Genomic DNA, 6,189 nt, shown 5'->3' on the forward strand with positions numbered 1-6,189 from the left:
AGAGGATCTGAGTTAAAATCTTAGCTCCACCATTTAACCTGGGTCAGTCACTTAAGATCAGTTTCCTTGTCTGTAAAATGAAGAGGTTGAACTAGAAGAGGTTTTCTTAATCTTTTAGGGGGTGGTGGGTCCTTTTGGCAATCTAAGGAGACCTATGCCACCTTCTCCTTTTAAAAACATAACTAAATGGAGGGAAATGCCATATTTCAGTTAGAGGTTAGAGAAAAGAAAGATGTAATTTTTTTTTTTCCAATCGAAGCTCAAGGACCCTCTGAGATCTATAGGGTCTGTGGACCCCAGCATGAGAATCTCTGGACTTGATGGTCTCTAGGGGTCCTTCAGCTCTAAATCTATGATACTTTGCCGGATTGGTGGTGAAGGGACCTTCCAAGTGGGTAACCTCCATGTCAAGAGGAGGCATCAGAGTACGACTTCTGGGGAGTGTGATTATGAAAATTCACTTAACTCTGAAGATGGCATTGTTCTGATTTTATCTAGGCTTGGAACACCACAAGGTCCCTTCCAGGATCTCCAAGGCCACTCAAAAGAAATCAACCTGGTAACTCAGACCAGAGAGAATAAGTGTATTTTACTCAGTGACAATTAATGTGAGCAAAGGATAAATGGATGCAGCACTTAGAGTTGTCTTATTATTCATGAAACATTAAAAGACCAAGAGCAAGGGCAGTGTGGGACACTGGAAAGAGAGGAGTCAGAAGATCTGGGTTCAAATCTTGCTTTTATCAGTTACTAGCTTTGTGATAATGATCAAGTCACTTAATCTCCCTATAGTTCAGTTTCCTTTTCTGGAAAACAAGGAGGCTGAATTTGATGGTCCTAAGGTCCTCTCTGCCTTGAAATCTATGATCCAGGAAGTTCATTGGAAGATTGGTGGAAATTATCTAGCAAAGGTTATACCAGATAAAAAGGCACATTTAGGTCACCCTATGTACCAGTAAAGGGTGTACTCATCTCCATGAAGTCACAAGAGTATCAAAGTCCATCTTTGCTTGAGTCTTTCTACCACTTAAGAACTTTTAATGGCCCCTTATTGCCTGGACAGAGCTTCTTAACTTCACCTCCAAAACTTGTTTATTTTTAAATATTTTGATATCCCTTCCCTTTTTTTCTTCTTTCCTTCCTTCATTTTCTTCTTTCTTTCTTTCCTCCCTTCTCTCCCTTCCTCTCCCTCTCCTCCCCTCCTTTTTCCTCTCCCTCTGTTTCCTTTATTCCTGAATCACACCAGAAAATAGGAACTTGCAAACAAAAGAATCCGTAAACAGTGACAAGAAAGAAGCATGCAGCCTTTTCTGTGATTCCAAGAGGCTGAATTAAGGAGAGGCCAGATTCCTTTTTTTTTTTTTAACTTACTTTTCTTTTCTGTTGATTATTTTACCATCCAACCAGAATGTAAAATTTTTTGGAAATATGTGACTATTTCACTTAATTCTAAAACAACCATTTTAGGAAGCCTGTCCCTCAAGAGACTCATCCTTTTTAGGGATTTCCCGGGGAAAGCAGAGGAGGAGGCTGGGGATGTAGCTCAGTGGTAGAGCGCATGCTTTGCATGTATGAGGCCCCGGGTTCAATCCCCGGCATCTCCAAGTGTCCTTTTCGCTCCGGTTGCATTTTTTTTCCTCCAACGTGTGCACCAAATAACTGAGGCTCCGCCCTGGACAGGTATCCCCAAATGCCTCAGGTCCTTCTGTTTGCAAAACTTTGGGGAGCCTGTTGTTTTACTAACGCTCTCCGCGTCCATTCCAGCCATCACGAAAACGACACCTCTATTTTTCAACAATCGTTGGCTATTACATACTACAACTTCTGGGTATTTTACAATACCAGACTTTCATTTGAGGGAAGGGGGTCTCCACCTTTTCTGTGCCCTGCCTCCCTTGGGCAATGGGGTGCATCCCTTGGACCCACCCCTGCTCAGAATCATGTTGTTAAATGAATAAAATAGAAAATACAGGAGTACGAAGGAAATGGATTATAATGAAACACAGTTTTCAAAATATTTTACAATACCAGGTCACAGCCCTAGGTTAAGAACCCCTATTTGAGAGCATGACCCTAAACATGACTGTGTAATCCCTTCCTCCGCCCAATGCCACCCACCCCCAAACACCTCCTATCTGGTCCCTGTCACAGTCTGCCTTGCTATTTTAGGTATTTGTGAAATTGGTCCCCTTTTGCTTAGACTGAAAACTTCTAGTATGTCAAGCATGAGACTTGCTCATCTTGGGACCCTCTGCAGCTCTGACACACAGTCTGCATGCAGGAAATCGTTCAAAAGTTTGCTTTCAATGAATAAAGTCTAAAACATGATTAGAGTACTAAACTTGTAGCCAAAAAGTAAAAAAAAAAAAAATTAAACATTAAATAGTAGAAAGTTTATTTTCACGAGTTCATTAGAAATAATTCTCTCCCTTTAAAGCTCTTTTAAAATTGTTTTTATTGATATCTTTTCTATTTAAACAACCCTTCTTTCAGAAGGTATCCCTTCCCTTCTCCATCCAGCTAGCCATCCCTAGTAACAGAGAGCAGTAACAGCAAAAAAGGAAGAGGGATGGGCAAGGGAAACAATTCAGCAACTGTTTGATCGACCATTAATTGGGTCTGAGAGTATGCAGCGCTCCACACTCTTCCTCACCTCTGTGGATAAGTGAGGGACGTGCATTTTGGAGTAAATTTTCCAATCTGATCATGACAAAATGCGTCATTTCCTAATTCCACTTTGCCTGTAACACACTCCAAATACTGGTGGCTGACTCAGTTTGTAATTCACATTGTGTAAATTATTTTCAAGGACTAAGCAATCCTGTTCAATCTTTTTTTTCTTTTTTGATTCTTGTTTTAAAGACAACAGTAGATTACTCAACCACAAGGCAAATGGATTGAACCAAGATGCTGGAATTGATCGAGTTAAAACACGAGGAGCTTAGTTGAGATTATATATTTTTGGTGTATTTGTTTGTTGAATATCTGTAGTGTGTTTATCAACAAGTCAATCAACAAGCATTATATTCCTGGCATTGTTGCTAAAAGGCTGGGGATACAAAGAAAGACAGAAAGTATCCCTGCCTTCAAGGAGTTGACAGCCTAACGGGGGAGACAACACTTAAACTGCTATGGACAAGAAAGCTATAGATAGGATACATTGGAAATAATGGTAATTGCAATGCTTGGGGCAGCTAGGTGGAGCAGTGGACAGAGCGCTGGGCCTGGAGTCAAGGAAGACCTGAGGTCAAGTCCTTCCTCAGATACTTAGTAGCCAGTCACTTCACTCTGTTTGCCTCAGTTTCCTCAACTGTAAAATGAACTGGAGAAGGAAATGGCAAACCACTCCAGGATCTTTGTCGAGAGAACGAAGTGCTGGATGCTGAGCTAAAACTTCACAAATATTAACTCACAGTGAAGGCACTAGAAGTAAGAGGGAGCAGAAAGGCTTGTTGCAGAGCAGAATTTTCATCTGCCTGGTTTTGTCTTTAGAAACAGACAGGATAAGCTGCTTTGAAAGGAAGGGCCTTGTTACTGGGAGTGTTGGGTCATTGTTCAGACTGCAGGAATGTTCAACAGTAGTGACAGCAGGACCAGGGCTCCAGTAATTTTCCACTGGTCGAGATGAAATCATCCTGCCATCATTATGCATCAAGATAAAGAGGATACTTGGAGAAGCTTTTATTCAGAGATTGCTCTGAGTGGGAAAAGCCCTTCCTTAGAAAAGGGTCGAGTGCAATTAATTCTTTGCAACAGGTTACTTAATTAAGCCAGGACCAAACCGGGCAGGGGATAAACAACAAAGGAGCCCCTAGGGTTGGTGGATTAGCTGCAGGGTCCTCCTCTTACTGCCTTTAAGATCAAATCACTCAGGAGACCAGGAGGTGCCCCGACCCTTCAAACCTAGACCTTCCAGGCTCCTCCCCTTCTCTTTCCTTTGGGAGCATCCTTTGTTGGCTTTTTCTTAAAAGCTTGACCTAATTGATAAACAACAGAGGCACACTAAAATGAGGTAACTCTCCAGGGTGATTACGTTCTCTACGGGGAGGAGAAAGGAAGAAAGAGAGAAAAACCCGGAGAGGAGCTCTCTTCCCCTCTCCACCCTCCCCACCCCACAAACCCCTTTGTGAGCTGGGGGGGAGGTCGTGCAAGCGCTCACTTCCCCACCAATCAAGAAGTTGTTGCTGAGCCCTGCTCTGTCTTCCATTGGCTTATCTCTTACTGAGGCTCCCTCTTCTCTCCCACGCCAGCTCTGGGGCAGCTCTATCCACTGGGTACATACAAAGGAAGGATTATCTGGGGGGGGGGGGGGCAGGGTTTGGGTTTTCGCTGTTTCCCAAGGGGGAGGATTCCCAATCTAGCCAAGGTTGAGAAGGCTGACCCAAGGAGGAATGCCCATTAGTTCCCCAAAGGGGCATCTGTTACTAGGGTCAGCCCAGCTTCTGCTAAGAAAGCAAAACAGTAAGAAAGAAACCCTGCCCCCAAGTGACCTAGACCTAGTGTGTCCCCCCATCCCCAGATCCTTGGCCTCGAGACAAATCCCCCTGAACACTGGGCACTCTCCTGGATTTTTAGGTATTCCCTGTAACTCCTCATCATAAGGTCTCCCCAACCCCTCATCATAAGATCATTAAAAAATACATTTTATTGATATATTTAGTTTTTGTATCCTTCCCTCAGAGAGCCAAACCAATTGACATATTTAAAAATCTGAAAGTACAGGCAATATTCCACCCCTTGAACACCTCCAACATTGGCAAAGGAGTCAGGGAGGGGCCAGGCTTCAGAACTTCTATTTTTCAATTTGGATTTGTCCCTTCCCCCCATCCCCTAAATCTGGGTCATCACCCTAAAGAGAGGCCCCTACCTCTCTTCTAACAGCTGTTTTCTCTCCTAGTCTTTCACAACTTGTGACCCAACTGATTGGTGTACATTAATCATCAGTTTTACTGCACATATACAACAAAAAGCAGGGTGTGGTTTTCACTTGAAACTAGGTCAGCCTGAAAGAAAGAAACAGGGCTTGCTCCCATCCTGTGCTTGAACAGGAAAAAAAAAAATTGGGGTGGGAGGTTCTTTTAAATCTCCTTTGTACATTTCAATTTCAGTAATATGGATGTCAGTGTTGTCCTAAAAGGTTGTGTTTTAAATAATTTAAAATAGTTTAAAGTGTGTGAAGATTTCTATAAATAAATTTTAAAAAGCCAGAAAGGGAAATATTTTTGGCCTGCAAAGATTTAAAATTCATAATAGAAAATAAATGGATAGAAATAATTTTATATAAAAATGTAATCAACTTTATACAAATTATAGAAAATGAAGTATATGAAATACATAAATTAAATATAGACGACATTGTACCAAATATGTTGTTGTTGTCGATGTTTGTCCTTCATTCTAGAAGAGGACCATGACATCAGGAAAGTGGTACCAAGACTTGCAATCGAACTGGATTTCAGTGAGGCAGGGCTGTGCAAAGTCACCAGCATCACTTTCTCCTCTGGAGCCATCTGGGTCCAGTGGCAAGATAGATCAGGACTGCAGATGGCCCCATGCAGTAGGAGACTTTGGCCTTTTAAAGCTAAGGTTTTTAACAGGTCTGTTTGACTGAGGCAATGCCCATTCAGTGATTGAAACTACGGAAGAAGTGAGGCAAAGAATGGTCTCTTTTACCTAGTTAAAAAAAAAAAAATCGGTCTGGGAGGGGCAGAGCCTCAGAGTTTCTGGCCAAAACAGAAACAATTGCTATTTACATTCACTCTGAGCCATCAGGGCCCAAACAAATGACCACTAACTCTGTGGGGCTTGGACTGGGACCTATTGTTGGTCAATCAATGACAGCCAATTTGAATTGGTTTTAAGGCTTTGTCCTTAATAAAGAAATCTAACTGGTAAACCTCAAGATAGCTTGTGAGGTTTCAGCATCAAAATTTATGTTCCTTTGGGCAGGGCACCCAAAGGTAAAGGTATGATACCCTATGTGGGTGAGAAAGGAAAGGGAAGGAAAGGGGAAGGGAAAGGGGAGGAAGAGGCTGTGTTGCCCAGCTAGAATTGGTCAGTTTTAAATCCAATTCATTTGCAAGTCACGGCATCACCTTGCTGATGTCCTGGTCCTGCTCGAGAAGGACAAACAGCAATCAACAATATATGTACAAATATATCTAAATGAATTTTTTTTTCTATCTTCTT

At 42.2% G+C, this 6,189-nt stretch overlaps 1 non-coding gene across 1 annotated transcript; it reads left to right on the plus strand.

The window, feature by feature from the left end:
• The first annotated feature begins 1,532 nt into the window (after window positions 1-1,532).
• TRNAA-UGC lies at window positions 1,533-1,604 on the plus strand. The gene has a single exon. It is a non-coding gene; the product is annotated as a tRNA-Ala (tRNA).
• The last annotated feature ends 4,585 nt before the right edge of the window (window positions 1,605-6,189 follow it).

The sequence above is a fragment of the Vombatus ursinus genome, unplaced genomic scaffold (assembly GCF_900497805.2).
Source record: "Vombatus ursinus unplaced genomic scaffold, bare-nosed wombat genome assembly UNPS02009994.1, whole genome shotgun sequence".
NCBI lineage: Eukaryota > Metazoa > Chordata > Mammalia > Diprotodontia > Vombatidae > Vombatus > Vombatus ursinus.